The sequence below is a fragment of the Somniosus microcephalus genome, chromosome 11, assembly GCF_052327205.1.
Source record: "Somniosus microcephalus isolate GS21.2 chromosome 11, FLI_Smic_1.0, whole genome shotgun sequence".
In the NCBI taxonomy this organism is placed as follows: Eukaryota; Metazoa; Chordata; class Chondrichthyes; order Squaliformes; family Somniosidae; genus Somniosus; species Somniosus microcephalus.
Genome location: NC_140997.1, coordinates 63021236 through 63044749, shown reverse-complemented (window position 1 = coordinate 63044749; position 23514 = coordinate 63021236).

Sequence of the window (23514 nt, the reverse complement as noted above, 5' to 3'; positions counted from 1 at the left end):
CAGGAATGGGTGGGCAATAAGCCTACCCTACCCAACCACCAACCCTAGGAAACAGTTTCCTAGGACACCCCTGTGCTCACTGACCTACATGGACTCCCGGTCCAGCAACACCCAAAATTTAAAATGGTCACCCTTGTGTTCAAATCCCTCCATGTCCTCACCCCTCCCTGTCTCTGTAACCCCCTCCAGCTCTACTATACTCGGAGATCTCTGCGCTCCTCCAATTCTGTCCTCTTGTGCATGCCCAATTTTCATCACTCCACCATTGGTGGTCGAGCCTTGAGTTGCCTAGGACCTAAGCTCTGGAATTCCCTCCCTAAACCTCTCTGCCTCTCTACCAATGTTCCCTAAGAACATAAGAATTAGGAGCAGGAGTAGGCCATATGGTCCTTCAATCCTGCTCCCTCATTCTATAAGCTCATGGCTGATCTTCGACCTCAACTCCACTTTCCCGCCTGATCCCCATATCCCTTGATTCCCCTAGAGTCCAAAAATCTGACTATCTCAGCCTTGAACATAGTCAATGACTCAGCATCCACAGCCCTTTGGGGTAGAGAATTCCAATGATTCACAACCCTCTGAGTGAAGAAATTCCTCCTCATCTCAGTCCTAAATGAGCGACCCCTTACCCTGAGACTGCGACCCCCTGGTTCTAGACTCTCCAGCCATGGCAAAGATCATCGACCTGAAACGGTAACTCTGTTTCTCTCTCCACAGATGCTGCCTGACCTGCTGAGTATTTCCAGCATTTACTGTTATTCTTTCAGATTTCCAGCATCCGCAGTATTTTGCTTTTGTAGTATAGAAAGGCAAGTTGTTGTCGTTGTTTTATGGGTGTAAAATGGGTACAATGATGGCCAATTTCAGGCATCAATGTCCCACACCCAAAAGACATCCAACCCAATGTTTTTCCAGGCATCCCTGGTGGCCACCTAAAACTGACTTTAGGCCCCTGACATATGTATCTGAGGGGCTTAACCTAGGAACATAGAAACAGCAGTAGGCCATTCAGGCCCTCGAGCCTGTTACATCATTCAATGAGATCATGGCTAATCTGTATCCTAACTCCATCCACCTACCTTGGCTCCATATCCCTTAATACCCTTGGCTAACAAAAATCTATCATAGAGTCATAGGGCAGGATTTTCATTGGGCTGTGGAGGTGGGATTGGAGGCGTGTGGGGGGTTAAAATCCCGAAATCGGGGGGCATGAACCCATCCCACCCCCAACCCGCCTCCATGCCAGTTTCAAAGGAGGCGGGTACCCGACCCGCACTGGGACCCGCCTCCCCGAGGCGGGAAGGGGATTAGTGCCAATTAACTGCCTGTTAACAGGTAGTTAACAGGCAGTTTTTAGCCTAATCCCTATTTTTAATGTTGAAGTGTGGGATTCCCAATGGCTCCAAACCACGCCAGGTTAGAGGAGGCGGACCATCGGGATGAAGGGCTTGGAGGGGTCGAGATGTCCGGTGTTCAGATGAGTGATGGGCGCATGGGTGCAAAGGTAAGTGTGTTTGGTGTGTGTAAAGTGTTTAAAGAAGTTTTACATACCTTTACTTACCTTTACAGCCTTCCTTCCTTCAGGTCTCGGGAGTCCCTCATCTCACCGGCACAGAAAGCAGAATGGCTGCGAGCTGTCAAAAATTGCAGCATTCAGCTTTCTGTTCTGGTGAGATCTCTAAATCATCCTGAGAGGAAGGGATTAACCTGGAGTACAGATTGTCAGTGTTTGACAGCTTTAAACAGCTGTGAAACGCTGATATTTCATCTGTCAAAGGGTCTTGACAGATTAAATATCAATCTGTGACGTCACCTGTTGCCGGGTGGTCCTTAATTGGCCTGCTGAGCCCGCTGGGCGGGCTCAACAAGGTCAATCAAGTCAAAATCGCGTGGGTTAGCTAGAACTCGATGCAAGCGGGTCTACAACCCCGAAAGTTGTAATCCTGCCTCCTGCCCGACTCCTCAATGAACATCCAGCCCATAGAGTCATAGAGTTATACAGCACAGAAAGAGGCCGTTCGGCACATCGTGTCAGCGCCGGCCATCAAGCCCTGTCTATTCTAATCCCATTTTCCAGCACTTGGTCCGTAGCCTTGTATGCTATGGTGTTTCAAGTGCTCATCTAAATGCATCTTGAATGTTGTGAGGGTTCCTGCCTCTACCACCCTTTCAGGCAGTGAGTTCCAGATCCCAACCACCCGCTGGGTTAAAAAGTTTTTCCTCAAAAACCCTCTAAACCTCCTGCCCCTTACCCTGAAACTATGCCCCCTGGTTATTGACCCCTCTACTAAGGGGAAAAGTTACTTTCTATCTACCCTATCTATGCCCCTCATAATTTTGTACACCTCAATCAGGTCCCCCCTCAGCCTTCTCTGCTCTAAGGAAAACAACCCCAGCCTGTCCAGTCTCTCTTCATAGCTGAAACGCTCCAGTTCAGGTAACATTCTGGTGAATCTCCTCTGCACCCTCTCCAATGCAATCACATCCTTTCTATGGTGTGGCGACCAGAACTGCACACAGTATTCCAGCTGTGGCCTAACTAGCGCTTTGTACAGCTCCATCATAACCTCCCTGCTCTTATATTCTATGCCTCGGCTAATGAAGGCAAGTATCCCATATGCCTTTTTAACCACCTTATCTACCTGCCCTGCTGCCTTCAGGGATCTATGTACTGTACATGCACACCAAGGTCCCTCTGATCCTCTGTCCTTCCTAGGGTCCTACCATTCATTGTTTATTCCCTTGCCTTGTTAGTCCTCCCAAAATGTATCACCTCACACTTTTCAGGGTTAAATTCCATTTGCCACTGTTCTGCCCATCTGACCAACCCATCTATATCGTCCTGTAGCCTGAGGTTTCCTTCCTTGCTATTTACCATTCCACCAATTTTTGTGTCATCTGCCAACTTACTGATCATACCTCCTACATTCATATCTAAATCATTAATGTACACTACAAACAGCCAAGGACCCAGCACCGATCCCTGCGGTACACCACTGGGCACAGGCGTCCAGTCACAAAAACAACCTTCGACCATCACCCTCTGCCTCCTGCCACTAAGCCAATGTTGGATCCATTGTGCCAAATTGCCCTGGATCCCATGGGCTCTTACCTTCTTGACCAGTCTCCCATGCGGGACTTTGTCAAAAGCCTTACTGAAGTCCGTGTAGAATACATCAACTGCACTACCCTCATCCACACACCTAGTCACCCCCTCGAAAAATTCAATCAAATTGGTTAGACATGATCTCCCCCTGACAAAGCCATGCTGACTATCCTTGATTAATCCCTGCCTCTCCAAGTGGAGACTAATTCTGTCCCTCAGAATTTTTTCCAATAATCTCCCTACCACTGATGTTAGGCTCACTGGCCTGTAATTCCCTGGTTTATCCCTACTACCCTTCTTGAATAATGATCTCAGATTTAAAATTATTAATTGAAATAGTATCTACTGCTTTTTGTGGAAGAGAGTTCCACACTTTTTTTTGTTCGTTAATGGGATCTGGGCGTCGCTGGCAAAGCCAGCATTTATTGCCCATCCGTAATTGCCCTTGAGAAGATTAAGCTGCCTTCTTGAACCGCTGCAGTCCATGCGGTGAAGGTACTCCCACAGTGCTGTTAGGTAGGGAGTTCCAGGACTTTGACCCAGCGACGATGAAGGAACAGTGTTATACTTCCAAGTCAGGATGGTGTGTGACTTGGAGGGGAACTTGGAGGTGGTGGTGTTCCCATGCGCCTGCTGCCCTTGTCCTTCTAGGTGGTAGAGGTCGCGGGTTTGGGAGGTGCTGCTGAAGGAGCCTTGTTGAGTTGCTGCAGTGCAAATTGTAGATGGTACACACTACAGCCATGGTACGCCAGCGGTAGAGGGAGTGAATGTTTAAGCTGGTGGATAGGGTGCCAATGAAGCAGGCTGCATTGTCCTGGATGGTGTCGAGCTTCCTGAGTGTTGTTAGAGCTGCACTCATCCAGCCAATTGAAGAGTATTCCATCACACTCCTTACTTGTGCCTTGTAGATGGCGGAAAGGCTTTGAGGAGTCAGGAGGTGAGACACTCGCCGCAGAATACGTAGCCACTGACCTGCTCTTGTTGCCACAGTATTTATGTGGCTGGTCCAGTTAGGTTTCTGGTCAATGGTGACCCCCAGGATGTAGATGGTGGGGGATTCGGTGATGGTAATGTCACTGAATATCAAGGGACGGTGGTTAGACTCTCGCTTGTTGTAGATCGTCATTGTCTGGCACTTGTATGGCGCGAATGTTACCTGCCACTTATCAGCCCAAGCCTGAATATCATCCAGGTCTTGTTGCATGCGGGCATGGACTGCTTCATTATCTGAGGAGTTGTGAATGGCACTGAACATTGTGCAGTCATCAGCGAACATCCCCATTTTTGACCATATGTTGGAGGGAAGGTGATTGATGAAGCAGCTGAAGATGGTTGGGCCTAGGACACTGCCCTGAGGAACTCCTGCAGCGATGTCCTGGGACTGTGATGATTGCCCACCAACCACCACAACCATCTTCCTTTGTGCTAGGTATGACTCCAGCCAGTGGAAAGTTTTCCCCCCGATTCCCATTGAGTTCAGCTTTACTAGGGCTTCTTGATGCTACACTCGGTCAAATGCTGCCTTGATGTCAGGGGCAGTCACTCTCACCTCACCTCTGGAATTCAACTCTTTTGTCCATGTTTGGACCAAGGCTGTAATGAGGTCTGGAGCTGAGTGGTCCTGGCGGAACCCAAACTGTGCATCAGTGAGCAGATTATTAGTGAGTAAGTGCCGCTTGCTAGCACTGTCAACGACACCTTCCATCACTTTGCTGATGATTGAGAGTAGACTGATAGGGCGGTAATTGGTTGGATTAGATTTGTCCTACTTTTTGTGGACAGGACATACCTGGGCAGCTTTCCACATTGTCGGATAGATGCCAATGTTTTAGCTGTACTGGAGCAGTTTGGCTAGAGGCGTGGCTAGTTCTGGAGCACAAGTCTTCAGCACGATAGCCGGTATGTTGTCGGGGCCCATAGCCTTAGCTGTTTCCAGTGCGCTCAGCCGTTTCTTCATATCACGTGGAGTGAATCGAATTGGCTGAAGACTGGCTTCTGTGATGGTGGGGAGCTCAGGAGGAGGCCGATATGGATCATCCACTCGGCACTTCTGGCTGAAGATGGTCGCAAGCGCTTCAGCCTTGTCTTTTGCATTCATGTGCTGGGCTCCACCATCATTGAGGATGGGAATATTCATGGAGCCTCCTCTTTCTGTTAATTGTTTAATGGTCCACTACCATTCATAACTTCTACCACCCTTAGGGTGAAGAAGTTTTTCCTAACTTCTCTCCTGAATGGCCTGGCTCTGATTTTACGGTTATGACCCAAAACTCTCAACAGCGGAAAAAGTTTTTCTCGATCTACCCTATCAATTCCTTTCAAAATCATAACAACTTCAATCAAATTACCCCCTTAACGTTCTATATTCCAGGAAATACAGTCCCTTATGTATGTCTTCTGGAAGTCCATATAAAGTATATCCATAGACATTCTGGCGAGTGGGTCAATAACCAGAGGTCATCGATTTAAAATAATTGGATAAAGATCAAAAGGGGAGATGAGGAGGAATTTTTTCACCGAGTTGTCGGGATCTGGAACTCTCTACCTGAAAAGGTGGTGGAAGCCGATTCCATAAATAATTTTAAAAGGGAGTTGGACAGGTACTTGAGGATGAGGAACTTACAGGGTTAGGGACAAAAAGCGGGAATGTGGGACTAAGCACGACTGCTCTTTCAAAGAGCCAGCACAGGCACGATGGGCCGAATGGCCTCCTTGTGTGCTGTAAGTTTCTATGATTCAATGATTCTATGGTTCATCTGTCTACTACTTTAGTTACTGTAATGATATCAGCAAATAGTGATGTTATTTGCCTGTTTGATTATCATGCCTTACCAGCATAATTGCATGTATTGATTACTTATGCCTGACCAGCAGAGGGCATGTGACAGAGACAAGCAGTTTAGTTTTAGTTTCGCTTCAGATGGATTTCTAGCATGATGTCTCCTGTAAATGCTGTTAACCAGAGTTGAACAAACTTTAGATTAAAAGACATTCTCTTTCATAAATGTCTTGTCATTGAACCCACAAAGAAATCAATACATGGTGTCAGAAGTGGCTGAAAGAGATGAAGAGAAAAAATCTGAAGTTAAATCAGCTCTCCACAAATTATCAAGCCAAAAGAGAACATCGTTGCTTACCATTGGAGAATAGCAAACGAAGTGAAAAAATGGAAGGTTTACACCCACTGGCGAAGCTTCAGTTGACAGGTAATGTGGCTGAAAATTGGAGGAGATTCAAACAACGTTTGGAGTTGTTTTTATCAGCAATCGGAGCTGACGAGAAAAGTGATAAACAGAAATCGTCAGTGTTCTTACATGTCGTGGGTGACGAAGCGCTGGAGGTGTATAATAACTTCACATTCGCTGCTGATGGAGACAAAATGAAGTTGGATAAAATAATGGAACAGTTTGAGGCCTACTGCATACCTAAACGTAACGTGACGTTTGAGAGGCACAGATTTTTCACATGTGTACAGAAAACGGGTGAGACTATTGATCAGTATGTGACTGAACTGAGAAACAGAAGCAAATCGTGTGAATTTGGGGGACTGACAGACTCGCTGATAAAAGACAGACTGGTGTGTGGTATTCCGAATAATGGTCTAAGGGAAAGACTGCTAAGAGAGCAAAATCTAGACCTGGGAAAAGCCATAGCACTGAGTAGGGCTACAGAGACTGTGAAGTCGCAGGCAAAGGAGCTGTTCAGTGACAGCAGCTGCAACGTGGATGCAGTGAGAAAGAACGGATACAAACCCTTTAACAAAAAGAGCACCAATGTGAAAAAAGAGGCGTGGCCAGCGAACAAAAATGAAAGGGACAATCGAAAGTCATGTAGTTGATGCGATACACAACATACACCAAGAAAGTGTCCAGCATATGGTAAAACATGCAATAGTTGCAACAAAAACAACCATTATGCCCGTTGCTGCAAGAACCAAGCGCAACAAAGCAAGGTCCATGCAGTAGATGAAAGCGAGATAGAGGAGTTCAATGTAGATGTTGTGTCTGAAAAAAAAAGAAGGAAGAGACTGGATGTTGACACTAAAAGTGAATGACATACACATTCCATTTAAATTGGATACTGGAGCACAAGTTAATGTGATATCAGAGACTGATTTTAAGAAAATTAGACCCAGACCAAAGATACATGGAATAAAAGTGAAAGTGACAGGATACTCAGGTACTGATATACCAGTGAAAGGAAGATGCATTGTCAAAGTGACACACAAGGACAGAGAGCACACGCTAGCATTAATCGTGGTGCCAAAGGATGTGCAAGCCATACTAGGTTTAAAAGCCTGTGAGAGACTGAACCTGGTAAAGAGAGTCCTCGTTGTGGAAAGTGAAGGAGAGACAGTCTATGATGAACTCATGAAAGAGTACAAAGACCTATTTAAGGGTCTAGGCTGCCTTCCAGGAGAACACACGATCAGGGTAGATAAAAGTATGCCACCAGTTATACATCCATGCAGAAAAGTTCCGTTTGCTCTTCAAAAGCAACTGAAGGCAGAGTTGGACAGGATGGAAAGCCTGAACGTGATACAGAAGATAGATGAGCCAACTGAGTGGGTGAGTTCACTCGTCATTGTGGACAAAAAGAATGGAAAGCTCAGAATTTGCCTGGATCCAAGAGATCTAAACAGAGCAATAAAGAGAGAGCACTTCAAGCTTCCTACATGTGAGGAAATCATGTCACAGTTTGCAAATGCAAAGTATTTCAGTAAGTTAGATGCATCATCAGGATTTTGGCAGATGAAATTGGACGAGGCAAGTTCAAGACTGTGCACGTTCAACAGTCCATTTGGCAGATACAGATTCCTAAGGTTACCATTTGGCATTGCCTCAGCTCCTGAAGTGTATCACAAAACTATCCATATGATCTATGAGCATCTGGAGGGAGTTGATACATCAATGGATGACATCATAGTATGGGGAACCATGAGAACTGAGCATGACGAGAGACTGAAAAAAGTGCTGGAAGCAACAAGGAAAACAAACCTAAAGCTGAATCGAGAGAAATGCCAGCTCGGGGTAACAGAACTGACATTCGTGGGAGATATCCTTAGCAGTGAGGGCATCAGACCAGATCCCAGAAAGGTGTCTGCCATTGAGAATATGCCAAAGCCACAATGCAAAAAGGACGTGCAGAGGTTTAATGGAATGATCAACTACATGGGTAAATTCATATCCAACTTCTCAGAAAAGATGGCGCCACTGAGAAGACTAACTGAAAAGAACATAGAATGGGAATGGAATCATGAGCATGAGAAGTCATGGAGCGATCTAAAGAAACTGCTCACAGAGGAACCAGTTCTGAGGTTTTATGACCCAACGAGACCCATCAAGATATCATCAGATGCATCGCAGAGTGGGCTCGGTGCCGTTCTTCTGCAAAAATATGACTACTGGCAACTGAGTGCATATGCGTCGCGCTCAATGACAGACGCGGAGACGCGATATGCTCAAATAGAAAAGGAGCTGCTCAGCATCACATACGCCTGTGAAAGATTTCACCAGTTTGTGGCAGGACAAGCAATCAGTGTAGAGACTGACCATAAGCCCTTGATTGCATTGTTCCAAAAGCCACTAAATAGCTGTCCGCTTAGAAAACAAAGAATGATGATCAGGCTGCAACGCTATACACTGAATGTTGCATACACACCGGGTAAGCTGATGTATACAGCAGACACGTTGTCCAGAGCTGTTGACCCAAGTGAGCCCGCAAACACCACAATGGATGAAAAAGTGAACGCCTACGTGGACATGATCACAAGTGCACTGCCCATAGCAGATGCAAAAATGGAGCTCATAAAGACTGAGACAAACAATGATGAAACAATGAGACGACTGAGGAAAAGCATCTTGGATGGATGGCCCAACATGAAGCAAGACTGCTCACCTGACATAGCAGAGTACTGGAACTGCAGGGCGGAACTATCACTGGTCGAAGACATCATCTACAAAGGAAGTAAAATAGTTATCCCAAAGAGTCTGAGAAAAGAGATGCTAAAAAGGATCCATGGAGGACATCTGGGAATCGAAAAGTGTAAGAAAAGAGCACAAGAGGTGATGTACTGGCCACAAATCAACCAAGATGTGACAAATGAGGTGTCAAACTGCATAATATGCCTGAAATATCGAGCAAGCAATCCAGTAGAACCACTGGTAGAACCACACTCAGCGCCAGACAGACCTTACCAGAAGGTAGGTGCTGACCTATTCGTATGTCAAGGGAAGGACTATCTTGTAGTCACAGACTATTACTCCCTGTATGCAGAGGTTTGTAGACTGCACACCACCACTGCAGATGCTGTGATAACATGTATGAAAGCCATATTCTCCAGACATGGCGTGGCAAGCGAGGTCTTCACAGACAACGGACCTCAGTTTTACAATGCAAGTTTCCGACACTTTGCCAAAGAGTGGGACTTTGTCCACACAACGTCAAGTCCTCACTTTCCACAGTCCAATGGTCTAGTGGAAAAATCGGTCCAGACAGTGAAAAGACTGATGTACAAGGCAAAAGATGGTGGAACTGACTTCTACCAGAGCATGCTTGTATACCGCACAACGCCGCTCGAGTGTGGTATGTCACCAGCCCAACTCCTTATGGGACGTCGGCTAAGGTCAAACCTACCCATCCCGGAGAAACTCCTGAAAACAAAAGAGGGGGAGAAAGTGAGGAAGTTCAAAGAGCAACAGAAAGAAAAGCAAAAGTACTACTATGACAGAGGAACACAAAACCTACCTGAACTCCACACTGGTGACCAAGTAAGGTTCAAAGACAAAACAACACATGGACTCAGAAGGGAACTGTCCTGAGTGAAGTTCAACCAAGATCATACACCATTCATACAGATGAGGGTGCTGTTCTGAGAAGAAATCGTCGAGATCTTCTCATGGGACCAGCCACAGCAGGTCAAAAGACTGATACTGTTGAACAACCTGATCACACAGCAGGTCAAAAGACTGATACTGTTGAACAACCTGATCACACAGCTGAGAAATCATCATCTGAGGCAACAACTCAGATTCAAGGACAATCAATCAGAAAATCCTCAAGACACGTGAAGCCTCCTGAGAGACTCATTGAGCAAATTTAAGGACTCTTGTTATAGAAGGAAGTAATGTTATCTTATTCTTTCTTCAAGTTCTAGTGTATTTACATATTTCATGTGAACACACAAAGCAAGGTTAAAAAACCTTGATAATGATAATGTTAATGTAAGTTCATTAAGTGTTACAGTTAAAATGCAGATTAATACAAAGAAAACGTGTTGTTAGTTAAAAGTAAAATACTTTTGTTTTAAGAAAGGGAGATGTAATGATATCAGCAAATAGTGATGTTATTTGCCTGTTTGATTATCATGCCTTACCAGCATAATTGCATGTATTGATTACTTATGCCTGACCAGCAGAGGGCATGTGACAGAGACAAGCAGTTTAGTTTTAGTTTTGCTTTAGATGGATTTCTAGCATGATGTCTCCTGTAAATGCTGTTAACCAGAGTTGAACAAACTTTAGATTAAAAGACATTCTCTTTCATAAATGTCTCGTCATTGAACCCACAAAGAAATCAATACAGTTACTTCCTCAAAAAATTCAATTAGGTTCATTGGACATGACCTACCCTTTACAAATCCATGTTGGCTAAGTGCTCAGTGACTCTGTCCTTAATTATAGATTCCAATAACTTCCCTATAGCAGCTATTAGACTAACAGGCCTATAATTTCCTGGTTTCTCTCTCTCTCACTTTTCTTAAATAATTAAGTTACATTTGCAATTTTCCAATCCAAAGTGACAGTTCCTGAATCGAGGGAGCTTTGGAAGATTATGGCTAAAGCGTCTGTAATTTCCTCACCTACTTCCTTTAAAACCTTAGAGTGGAATCCATCAGGTCCTGAGGATTTGTCAGTCTTTAGTGCCATTAGTTTTTCTAATTTACATTTACTAATGATTGATTCCCCCTGTTGCTGCTCCACCTGCCCCGGAGTCACCTTCAGGCCGCTGTTGGTGAGGCAAGCTGTCCCCCATTCATCATTTTAAAATGGACAAGCTGCCTGTGGTGGTGCGACAGGTGGCAGCAGCTCTCCCAAGTAATGCTAATGTGGCCTGAGGCACAATTTTGGGCTGGGCTTGGGCCTCCTGGTTGGGCCGTGCGCTCTATGCACGGCATTGATTTTAGGCCCGAAAGCAAGCCTAAAGGAATTTCCACTCCACCATTGCCACAGATATCAGAAGTATATGGGGGAAAAATTCAGTTGTTTGCGCCTCCCGTTAGCGCCTTAAGAGGGCACTAATAGGGCGCAAAGCAACTAGCGCCCGGGTGCAGTGATGTTTGCGCTGCTCGCGAAATTAACTAGACATTTTGCGGCAGCGCTAAACACTACCACCATGATCTCCTGCGCCGGCAGATTGTGACGTCAGTCGAGTGCGCAACGCCCCATTAGCGCCCCAGACCGGATAGTGAGTGGCACCCCCTGCCTTACCGCCTGCCGCTAGCAACGACAGGTTGAGGGGAACGTTTTGCTGTCAGGAGGGGACTGGGGGAGCGCTATTTAAAGGTGCCCGCTTCCTGCCATTTTTTGTCGGTGACATTTTTGCACCACGCATTCTGAGAGAGAGAGAGAGAGACTTCTGGAGAGATTCAACGCTGTGTGAAGGAGTTTTGAGTACTGAGCAGCACTTTGCAGGTTTATTTTGATTTGCCCTTCCTTGCTTCGCCAGCGCTCTGAGGTAGCACCTCGCTCCTCGGCCTTTGCGCCTTAAGACAGGTGTGAAGCGCCTGATTAGCGCTCCAATCACCTCCAGGGGCGATAAAAGCCAAGTTTGCTGTCGGAGACGATAATTAGCGCCAGGCGCTAAACTTTGCGCACGGCCGATAATGGTGTCCCAAATGGGGCGATACTGAATTTTTCCTCCTATATTTTTTTAATTTTAACATAAATCTTATTGCTCCATTTTCTTAAATTCTCCATGCCACAAATCATTCCCTGGGTGATAGGGGAGGCAGGTATTTCTGGTGTTACTATAGAGCCTGTCACTAATGCATAGTGACAGCAATCTGAATTAGCTTACTCATTAACTCTCCTCGGAGGTGAAATTGGGTGCCTTTGTGCCTCCCGTTAACGCCCACGGGGGTGCTCACGGGGCGCAAATGGCTTTGCGACTGGGCGCAGTGCTGACATCAACTCCACATTTGGCGGGAGCTTTGCAGCGGCACTACGGCGTTGTGCCCCGATCTCCTTCGCCCGGAGATCGTGACGTCATCGTCGTTCGCATTGCACTGCTGGTGCCATGGACCTGAAATTGACTTCCGCCCCCTGCAGCAGCGCTGGTCGAAAACACCAACAGCTGCAGGAGGCATGCATCGGGCAGCCGGCCGCTTCGGGGGTGATGATTAAAGGCGAGGTGGCCGAGGTAAGTGAAAAAAAACTTACCTTTCCTGTTCTAGTTTTTTCCGCCGGTTTCTACCCGCGATCGATCAGCCCGGCATTCTGCTTGAGTGCTGGGCTGATCGCGTGGGATCGCGGCTGCCTTGCTGGTCCAGGTAGGTATTTTTTAAATTGCAGAGCCTGCAGCGATGGCCCTTCCCTTTAAGGGAGAGAAGGAGCCTTTGAATGCGGCAGTGCTGCTCGGCCCAGTGAGCACGCTGCTGGAGTCTCCACCCCGCTCTCCGACGTTAGCGCCCTAAGAAGATTGTGTAGCGTGTGATTTAACGCTCCACTTCCCTCTTGGGGCACTAAAACTCAATTTTGGGGCCAGCCCCCAGGCGACGTTAGTGCCCCAAAATGGTCGATACTGAATTTTTGCCCCCGGGAGAAAGTTAATGAGTGAACTATGTGACACAGGACAGTTTGGGATACCACCATGTGGGCAATTCGAAGTGCATTTTTATTTTGCACAAATGTGAAATTCCTGAAAATATTCAATTTACTCAACTACATCCTGCTGATGACAACATGGCTGCCACAGATGACAGGCAGAGAGCCAGCCTTTACTTTTCACCAATCATGGTTACCATGACGGTATGTGGATATTTAACAAAGAATTATTTGTGTTTGGTATTTTTAGAGTTCAGAATGATTCAGCCAGTCTCAGGAATAACCTCTTTAGGGATTTTGATTGGCAGACAATGTGGTGGAGGGGAGGAGAGGGGGGGAGAAAAGAAACGATGGTCCTTTCATGCACAGCTTGCTGGAAAAATCAAGGCTATAAATATATCTGCCTATGAACCTCGTCCCCTCTGGGCCCAGCTCCGCGAGTCTGTTTTCTCTAGTTAGTGTAATAAACCCAGCCAAGCTCAAGCTTTGGGCTCGGCCTTGAGACTGGCTGGTGAATATTTATGGCTAAATTAATTAGCTACTTCAGCATAAAGTAACTCGTGAATTGCTTCATAGGTAGCCTGAGGTGTATTATATAAAATGAAAGTAAATTAGCTATTAACCACTGACTGTAACTCCTAGACCTTTCTCAAGGCTTGAAGCTTTCTGAGCTATAATAGAATCATAGAATCATAGAATGGTTACAGCACAGAAGGAGGCCATTCAGGCAGTGGCCAGAGTGCGACCACCGCCCACCCGATGTCATCGGCAAAACACCCAAGTTTTTTTTCATAGTCAAGCCTCATTAACATGCCGTTGGTGAACTGCCCGCACGTTTGGAGCATGGACAAGTAACTTGCTGATTGAGGGGGTGGTGGAGAGGAAAATCCAGCAGCTCCTTTGTGGAGCCAAGCCAGCCAAATTACATTAGGAGGGGGACAGGCAATAGCGCGGAGAGGGGTTATGACTGGACTAGCAGTGGGTGGGATGATTTTTATAAGGCCAGGAGGAGAACGAGAGCACACCACCCCTTCCTCAGTCTCCCTCTCTCCCCATCACCCAACCCCATTCCTCAATCTCCCTCTCTCCTCCATCGCCCAACCCCCATCCCTCAGCCTCCCTCTCTCCCCATCACCCAACCCCCATTCCTCAGTCTCCCTCTCCCCATCACCCAACCCCATTCCTCAATCTCCCTCTCTCCTCCATCACCCAACCCCATCCCTCAGTCTCCCTCTCTCCCCATCACCCAACCCCATCCCTCAGTCTCTCTCTCTCCCCCTTCACCCAACCCCCATCCCTCAGTCTCCCTCTCTCCCCCATCACCCGACCCCCATTCCTCAGTCTCCCTCTCTCCCCATCACCCAATCCCATTCCTCAGTCTCCCTCTCTCCCCACCACCCGACCCCCATTCCTCAGTCTCCCTCTCTCCCCATCACCCAATCCCATTCCTCAGTCTCCCTCTCTCCCCCATCACCCGACCCCATTCCTCGGTCTCCCTCTCTCCCCATCACCCGACCCCCATTCCTCAGTCTCCCTCTCTCCCCCATCACCCGACCCCCATTCCTCAGTCTCCCTCTCTCCCCCATCACCCGTCCCCCATCCTTCAGTCTCCCTCTCTCCCCCATCACCCGTCCCCCATTCCTCAGTCTCCCTCTCTCCCCCATCACCCGTCCCCCATCCTTCAGTCTCCCTCTCTCCCCATCACCCGACCCCCATCCCTCAGTCTCCCTCTCTCCCCATCACCCAATCCCATTCCTCAGTCTCCCTCTCTCCCCCATCACCTGACCCCCATTCCTCAGTCTCCCTCTCTCCCCATCACCCGTCCCCCATCCTTCAGTCTGCCTCTCTCCCCCATCACCCGTCCCCCATCCTTCAGTCTCCCTCTCTCCCCATCACCCGTCCCCCATCCCTCAGTCTCCCTCTCTCCTCATCACCCAACCCCCATTCCTCAGTCTCCCTCTTTCCCCCATCACCCGTCCCCCATCCTTCAGTCTCCCTCTCTCCCCATCACCCAATCCCATTCCTCGGTCTCCCTCTCTCCCCATCACCCGACCCCATTCCTCAGTCTCCCTCTCTCCCCCATCACCTGACCCCCATCCCTCAGTCTCCCTCTCTCCCCATCACCCAATCCCATTCCTCAGTCTCCCTCTCTCCCCATCACCCGACCCCCATTCCTCAGTCTCCCTCTCTCCCCATCACCTGACCCCATCCCTCAGTCTCCCTCTCTCCCCATCACCCAATCCCATTCCTCAGTCTCCCTCTTTCCCCCATCACCCGTCCCCCATCCTTCAGTCTCCCACCCTCCCCATCACCTGACCCCCATTCCTCAGTCTCCCTCTCTCCCCATCACCCAACCCCATTCCTCGGTCTCCCTCTCTCCCCATCACCCAACCCCATTCCTCAGTCTCCCTCTCTCCCTCATCACCCGACCCCATTCCTCAGTCTCCCTCTCTCCCTCATCACCCGACCCCATTCCTCAGTCTCCCTCTCTCCCCATCACCCAACCCCATTTCTCAGTCTCCCTCTCTCCCTCATCACCCGACCCCATTTCTCAGTCTCCCTCTCTCCCCATCACCCAACCCCATTCCTCAGTCTCCCTCTCTCCCCATCACCCAACCCCATTTCTCAGACTCCCTCTCTCCCCATCACCCAACCCCATTCCTCAGTCTCCCTCTCTCCCCATCACCCGACCCCATTTCTCAGTCTCCCTCTCTCCCCATCACCCAACCCCCATTCCTCAGTCTCCCTTTCTCCCCCATCACCCGACCCCCATTCCTCAGTCTCCCTCTGTCCCCATCACCCGACCCCCACTCCTCAGTCTCCCTCTCTCCCCATCACCCAACCCCATTCCTCAGTCTCCCCCTCTCCCCATCACCCAATCCCATTCCTCAGTCCCCCTCTCTCCCCATCACCTGACCCCCATTCCTCAGTTTCCCTCTCTCCCCATCACCCAACCCCATTCCTCAGACTCCCTCTCTCCCCATCACCCGACCCCATTCCTCAGTCTCCCTCTCTCCCCCATCACCCGACACCCATTCCTCAGTCTCCCTCTCTCCCCCATCACCCGACACCCATTCTTCAGTCTCCCTCTTGCCCCCATCATTTTACCCCCATTCCTCAGTCTCCCTCTTTCCCCCATCACCCGACCCCCATCCCTCAGTAGCAGCAGCCCCCAGGAGATCCATGCCCAATTCCAGGAGACACCCAGGCAATACAGGAGGGTTGGCAATTCTACACTCAGGAGAAGCCTAAAATTGCACCAGGGTCCTATGTGCATCATAGGATCCCAATATACATGGGAGCCCACAAAATGGCCACTGTCCGGACGTCAGCAGAATGGGAGCAGTAAGGTGCTGTGCCACAACTTGCAGTGAGCTACCGACCCGTTCCTATCCAGTGGAGGGGATAAAAATTGGCCTCCCAGTGGCCTCTTACGATATGAAAACATCTGCTGATGTTTTTCAATGAACTTTCACCGTGAGCAAAGCAAACCTCACGCCCAGGTTGTACTGTCTGGTTTTGGAGAAAACAAAGTGCCATTCCTAAGCTTCAGCCTTGATCTAGGGCCTAAGAATTTGGATGAATAATATTAAGCGAAACATAGGATTGTGCAGCTTGCATTTTTCCCGCAGATGAGTACGTGTTAGATCCTATGTGGAAAACAAAGTAAATTAACTCCTGCAGCACATTAGCAGTCGGGGCAAACACACCCAGTGACTCATCGGAATGTAGTCCAATTGTTTGGCACAATTTCTGGGTCCAGAGTCAGGCATACAGGTCCCAGAAATACTTATACAAAAGGCAAAGTACTGCAGATGCTGGAAATCTGAAATATAAACAGAGAATGTTGGAAATACTCAACAGGTCAGACAGCATCTGTGGAGAGAGAAAGAGAGTTAACATTTCAGGCCTGTGACCTTTTGTCAGAACTGGAAAATGTTACAGATGTAATAGGTTTTAAGCAAGTACAGATAGGGAAAGTGGGGGTGCGGGGTGGGGAAGGGGAGGAAAGAACACATCCCAGAAACACACACCTGATTTAAAGCCAAAAATGAGCAGCAATACCTGCCTAAAGAATGTAAAATGCCAAAAAGGACAAAATTCTAGGGCCTGGCTCCTAAAGCGGGGATGGCCTCCCATGGGGAAATATTGTTGGGGTGAATTGCAAAGCAGTAGAGCCAAGTAAACAGCAGAAGCAGCATGCTGTAGACAGAGCTAAGCGATCCTACAACCAATGGTTCGGATCAAAGCTCTGCAGTCCTGCCACATCCAGTCATGAATGGTGGTGGACAGTTAAACAAATAACTGGAGGAGGAGGCTCCATGAACATCCTCAACGATAGTGGAGCCCAGCACATGAGTGCAAAAGACAAGGCTGAAGCGTTCATAACCATCTTCAGTCAGAAGTGCCAAATGGAACATTCAGGCTTGGGCTGATAAGTGGCAAGTAACATTCGAGCCACACAAGTGCCAGGCAATGACCACTTCCAACAAGAGAGAGTCTAACCACCTACCCTTAACATTCAATGGCATTAGCATTATCAAATCCCCCACCATTAACATCCTGGGGGGTCACCATTAACCAGAAACTTAACTGGGCCAGCCACATAAATACAAGAGCAGGTCAGAGGCTAGGTATTCTGCGGCGAGTGTCTCACCTCCTGACACCCCAAAGCCTTTCCACAACCTACAAGGCACAAGTCAGGAATGTGATGGAATACTCTCCACTTGCCTGGATGAGTGCAGCTCCAACAGCACTCAAGAAGCTCGACACCATCCAGGACAAAGCAGCCTGCTTGATTGGCATCCCATCCACCACCTTAAGCATTCACTCCCTCCACCACTGGCGCACCGTGGCTGCAGTGTGTACCATCTACAAGATGCACTGCAGCAACTCGCCAAGGCTTCTTCAACAGCACCTCTCAAACCCACAACCTCTACCACCTAGAAGGACAAGGGCAGCAGGTGCATGGGAGTAACACCACCTTAAGTTGCTCTCCAAGTCACGCTCCATCCTGACTTGGACACATATCGCCTTTCCTTCATTGTTGCTGGGTCAAAATCCTGGAACTCCCTCCCAACAGTACTGTGGGAGTGCCTTCACCACACAGAATGCAGCGGTTCAAAAATGCAGCCCAAATTTTGCGGGAGGCGTTAGCGGCACCGCACCAGGGTGCTAGTTGCTTTGCGTCCCATTGGTGCCCCGTGAACGAATACATTTTAAAAAGCACTGAAATGAAAGTGGTAAAGATTTCAAAGCAATAGCAACTTTGTTAGCCGATTGTCATGAATCTTATCATGACCCATGGAGTAACACTGGGCGGCCAGCTGGTGGCGCTGTCCAAGGAGTATAAATACTCGGGCATGGGCCCAGCTTGCTCAGGATGTTTCTGTAACCAGGAACTAGTGATGTAACTAGAAATCTCATGGTTTTGAAACAGTTGATTAAAGCCTTGTTTAATACTCAAACCAAGTGCTCAGTAGTCTTTTTACATCACCTATGCTGCTTCCAAAGTTCCTAGCCCTGGGCATTTGGCAGGGGCTGTCTGGCATACACCCACCTTTTGGGTTTTGAATACAGGGAGATAAAGACAAAGACACAGGCGGTCAGGTTTTTAAACAGAAAGCTGTGAGAGAATGTTTCTGTCAGGCTCAGAAGGAGAATGCAGGAATGAGTAGTTCTAAGTTACTTTGTTTAAGTCAAAAGAAAGAAAGACTTGCATTTACATAGCGCCTTTCATGACCACCGGACGTCTCAAAGCACTTTACAGCCAATGAAGTACTTTTTGAAGTGGAGTCACTGTTGTAATGTCAAACAACAGTAATGTGGGGAATTGTAGTGCTTTTGTTGTTTTATATTATTGCTTGAATACAAGTTGCACTGATTGCATTAAATGAGTCTGATCATTACTGTTGCCCAGTATGTTTCCTTGCTGTGAAATAAAGCAGCTTAATGATTTGGATCTGTCCCTGACTTACTAAGTGATTCTTCATTCCGCCCCTGAAAAGATTAGAAAGGGCCATGGGTACATGTGCAAAAGGCAGATATATTCAATTCAAATTCCAAAGGGATACTATGGTTATACACCTGTATTATGTTTTATAAGATATTGGGCAGTTTGGGCATACTCCTAAATGTGAGATGCTTAAGTGGTGACTATAAGCACACTACCCGAGAGAATATCTGAGGCAAAATAACTGGGCAATGCAACACATGTAAAATTTATGTTTTGAAGACTTTAGTTCAGTTGTGATCAATGTAGCAATGCTAAATAATTATTTTAAGGGTTTGCAGAAGTGATTCTCGCAACTATAATGGCGGTGGGTATTAGTCGGGGTCATGTGATATTAGGGGTCATTTCAGTTCATGGTACAAGGCCTGTCTCATTTTACTTAGAAAGAATTCCAGTTTTGTGAATAACTGCAGCTAAAAAAGCTGCTTTATGATATACAGCTAGATTTTAACTAAAATCTAATATTTAAAACAATCTACTGATTAGATATGAATAACAAAGTGAAATTTGTCAAATACCTTGACCAAGGACTTTGGTAATCCATCATATTAATGTGTTAGGAACCAAGCATATGGGAACACAACACTTCACTAATGCTTTTCATCAGCATTTTGTTTAACATGGACTTTCGCTTCACTTCATTGACACATTGATCCTCCCTTAGGCACAAAGGCCAGCAACCTGTCTCTCAAAATCACTCACCAGTTGGAGTAGAGGTCCAGTTACAAGCTGGCCTTTCTTTCCTATTTACAGCACGTTAACAAGGTTATTGGTGTGAGTAACATTAAACAATTGGAACATGCGCATCTAGTCCTAGAGTAAACCTCCCCAAACTAATGACCAGCCAAGGTGAATAAAATCAATGAGATGGTTTATTGATTCTGTTTGGAATTAAGTTATCTGCAAATATCTTGTGATAATCAGGGAGTCAGGGGGAGTTGAAAGTCAAAGGGAGTCGAGGAGGAGAGTGTGGAGAGGACTCGAGAGTCTGAAATTGGTGGGCTCGGGAAACGAGGGGAGAGGGAGACTGGAGAATGGAGATGGTGGGAGAGGGAGACTGGGGAATGCAGTTGGGGGATAAGGGAGCGAGAGAGACTGGCAATGGGGAGAGAGGAAAACTGGGGAATGGGGGTCGGAACTGGTTGGAGAGAGGAAGACTAGGGAGTGGAGATGGTGGGAGAGGGAAGACTGGGGGATAGGGTCGGGGATAAGGGAGAGAGGGAGACTGGGAATGGGGATCGGGGGATGAAGTAGAGAGGAAGACGGGATTGGAGGTTGGTGGATGGGGAGAGAGGGAGAATGGGGAATGGAGGTTGGTGGATGGGAAGACAGGGAGACTGGGGAATGGAGGTTGGTGGACGGGGAGAGAGGGAGACTGGGGAATGGAGGTTGGGAATGGGGAGAGAGGAAGACTGGAGAATGGGGTGGACATGGGGACCAGCATTTTTTGTAGTGCTGGGAACAACAGCAGCAGCAACGTAGTAGTGAAGGGGTGGGTGAAACCTGGGACCTTACTGTGGGCGAATGGGGAACAAGTGGATGGAGACCGAAGATTCTCATTGCAAGAATCAAGGGGCAAGGGAGAAGGAATGTTCTGGAACTGAGAGCTTTTAGCCGATGGGATGCTTCACCACCAGTGGCTATTGAGGTAGTGACTAGAACATCATTTGAAAGGGAACGGGATAAATATGTTAAAAGGGGGAATATAAAATGATCTGGGCGGAATGGAATTACAGGAGAGAGCGACAGCACTGGCACAGGCACCGGGGGTTGAATGGCCTCCTCCTGTGTTGTAATTTTTCTCATTCTATGAAAAATCTCTGTTCTTAAGTCCGAGCCCAGGGACTTCCAGAAAATGCCTCCAAACAGAGGAGGCAACCCGAGAAAGGCCTTGGAAATCCATAGGCAACTCAAAGGGCTGGAGACTCAGTGTTACCAGTGTCCGGTCCCTTTTTCCAGACCTTTGCACCTGGGCAATGGGTGCTCATTGGGGGCAAAGGTCAAGACATCGGCCCAAATGTTTAAAAAAAAACTTTATCTGCTTTTAAAAATGCTTATTTCCCATGTTAAAAAGAGCCTTAAAATGCAGTGTTTGTGGGACCAACTGTGTTATTTTATCAGCAATACTTTGCGCCGTACACATTTGAAATGGTCCAGCAGGATTCTTTAAAACCCTGTAAGGCAGGAAAGCAAGAGCCAGTTGAGAAGGGTTAGTTAGTAAACTGCCACCCGTTGTTTCTCAATGTAATGTGCTACAGATGCTGTGGCTCTCCAGTTGGCAGGGGCCGCTAGTTGTGCTAACTTGATTCAATAGCTCAACAGGACAGGCCTCGCGCTGCACCTCGAGCAGCAAACCACTCGGAATTTTCTAAAGAGCAGCAACACAAGCACGGCGCTGGTGCACAATCAGACAGCCCACTCAGCTCCTCCACACACACACCATCAGCTCAGCAGATATATGTGTCAACCACAGTCGACGCAACAGAGACACTGTCAAAAGCAACATGGTGAACGTCCAGTGCAAGTTTGAGAAATCTCGCGGCTCTTCATCTCCTGTGGGCTATTTCACCTGTCTAGTGCGACGGGAGGGTAGAGAACAATTTTGGAAGGGGAACCTGCACCCAGGTTGTTGGCCTAGTGTTTCTTTTTTTTTGGTGGGGGGGGTGGGTGGGCTGGTGGATTGACTGTGTATCTAACATTTTTCTATTTTTCCTTTAGATCTCTTTCATCAGCAAGTTTCTTTTCCTCCAATATCCCCCATTTTCTTGCCTTTTTCTTTGTGACCACCTCTCCCATGCCTCTTCACTATTTGCAGATTCTTTTAACTGTGCATTCCATGCATGCAAAGCATTGACCCCATAGCCTCCCCCTCAAAGCCACTTGTATTCAAATCCCTCCATGGCCTTGACCCTCCCTATCTCTGTAACCTCCACCAGCCCTACAATCCGATTTCCTTCGCTCCACCATTGGCAGCTGTGCCGTCAGCTGCCTGGGCTATAACCTCTGGAATTCCCTCTCTAAACCTCACCGCCTCTTTACCTCTCTCTCCTCCTTTAAGTTGTTTTTTAAAACCTATCTCTATCAACCTCAGCTGGTGCCTGGGAGTGAGGAAGCAAGTGCCGCAAATGATGATTTGTCAGGGGCTGGGCCAGGGGAAGACTGGGCAGGTTGAAGCAGCTGGACAGGGAAGGATTCTCAGTTCTTAGACTTCTCTTTCTCATTATTAACATCATTGTCATATGGGACGAAGGAGAAATAACTCCCCAGATCCTCCTCCTCTTCAGCATCATCTGAATTCCAGGGGTGAGGTGAGAGCGACTGCCCTTGACATCAAGGCAGCATTTGACCGAGTCTGACATCAAGGAGCCCTAGTAAAACTGAAGTCAATGGGAATCGGGGGGAAAACTCTCCACTGGCTGGAGTCATACCTAGCACAAAGAAAGCTGGTTGTGGTGTTTGGAGCACAATCATCACAGCCCCAGGACATCACTGCAGAGCCCCAGGACATCGCTGCAGGAGGTCCTAAGGGCAGTGTACTAGGCCCAACCATCTTCAACTGCTTCATCAATGACGTTCCCTCCAACATAAGGTCAAAAATGGGGATGTTCGCTGATGACTGCACAGTGTTCAGTACCATTCACAACTCCTCAGATAATGAAGCAGTCCATGCTCGCATGCAATAAGACCTGGACAACGTTAGTGGCAAGTAACATTCGCGCCACACAAGTGCCAGACAATGACTATCTCCAACAAGCAAGAGTCTAACCAAAGCCCCTTGACATTCAACGGCATTACCATCGCCAAATCCCCCACCATCACCATTCTGGGGGTTACCATTGACCAGAAACTTAACTGCACTAGCCACATAAATACTGTGGCAACAAAAACAGATCAGAGGCTGGGTATTCTGTGGTGGTGTCTCACCTCCTGACTCCCCAAAGCCTTTCCACCATCTACAAGGCACAAGTAAGGAGTGTGATGGAATACTCTCCACTTGCCTGGATGAGTGCAGCTCCAACAACTCTCAAGAAAATCAACACCACCTAGGACAAAGCAACCACTTGATTGGCTCCCCATCCACCACCTTAAACATTCACTCCCTCCACCACCAGTGCACCGTGGCTGCAGTGTGTACCATCTACAAGATGCACTGCAGCAACTCGCCAAGGCTTCTTCGGCAGCACCTCCCAAACCGCGACCTCTACCACCTAGAAGGACAAGGGCAGCAGGCGCATGGGAACACCACCACCTCCAAGTTCCCCTCCAAGTCACACACTATCCTGACTTAGAAGTATATCACCGATCCTTCATTGTCGCTGGGTCAAAATCCTGGAACTCCCTCCCGAACAACACTGTGGGAGTGCCTTCACCTCACGGACTGCAGCGGTTCAAGAAGGCGGCTCACCACCACCTTCTCAAGGGCAATTAGGGATGCGCAATAAATGCTGGCCTTGCCAGCGGCGCCCATATCCCATGAACAAATGAAAAAAAAATCTTCCTCCTCTGCCTCCTGTTGCTGTGGTGGATCTAAGGAAAGAATGGTAGAGGGTAAGAATGGGTGAGCCTTACTC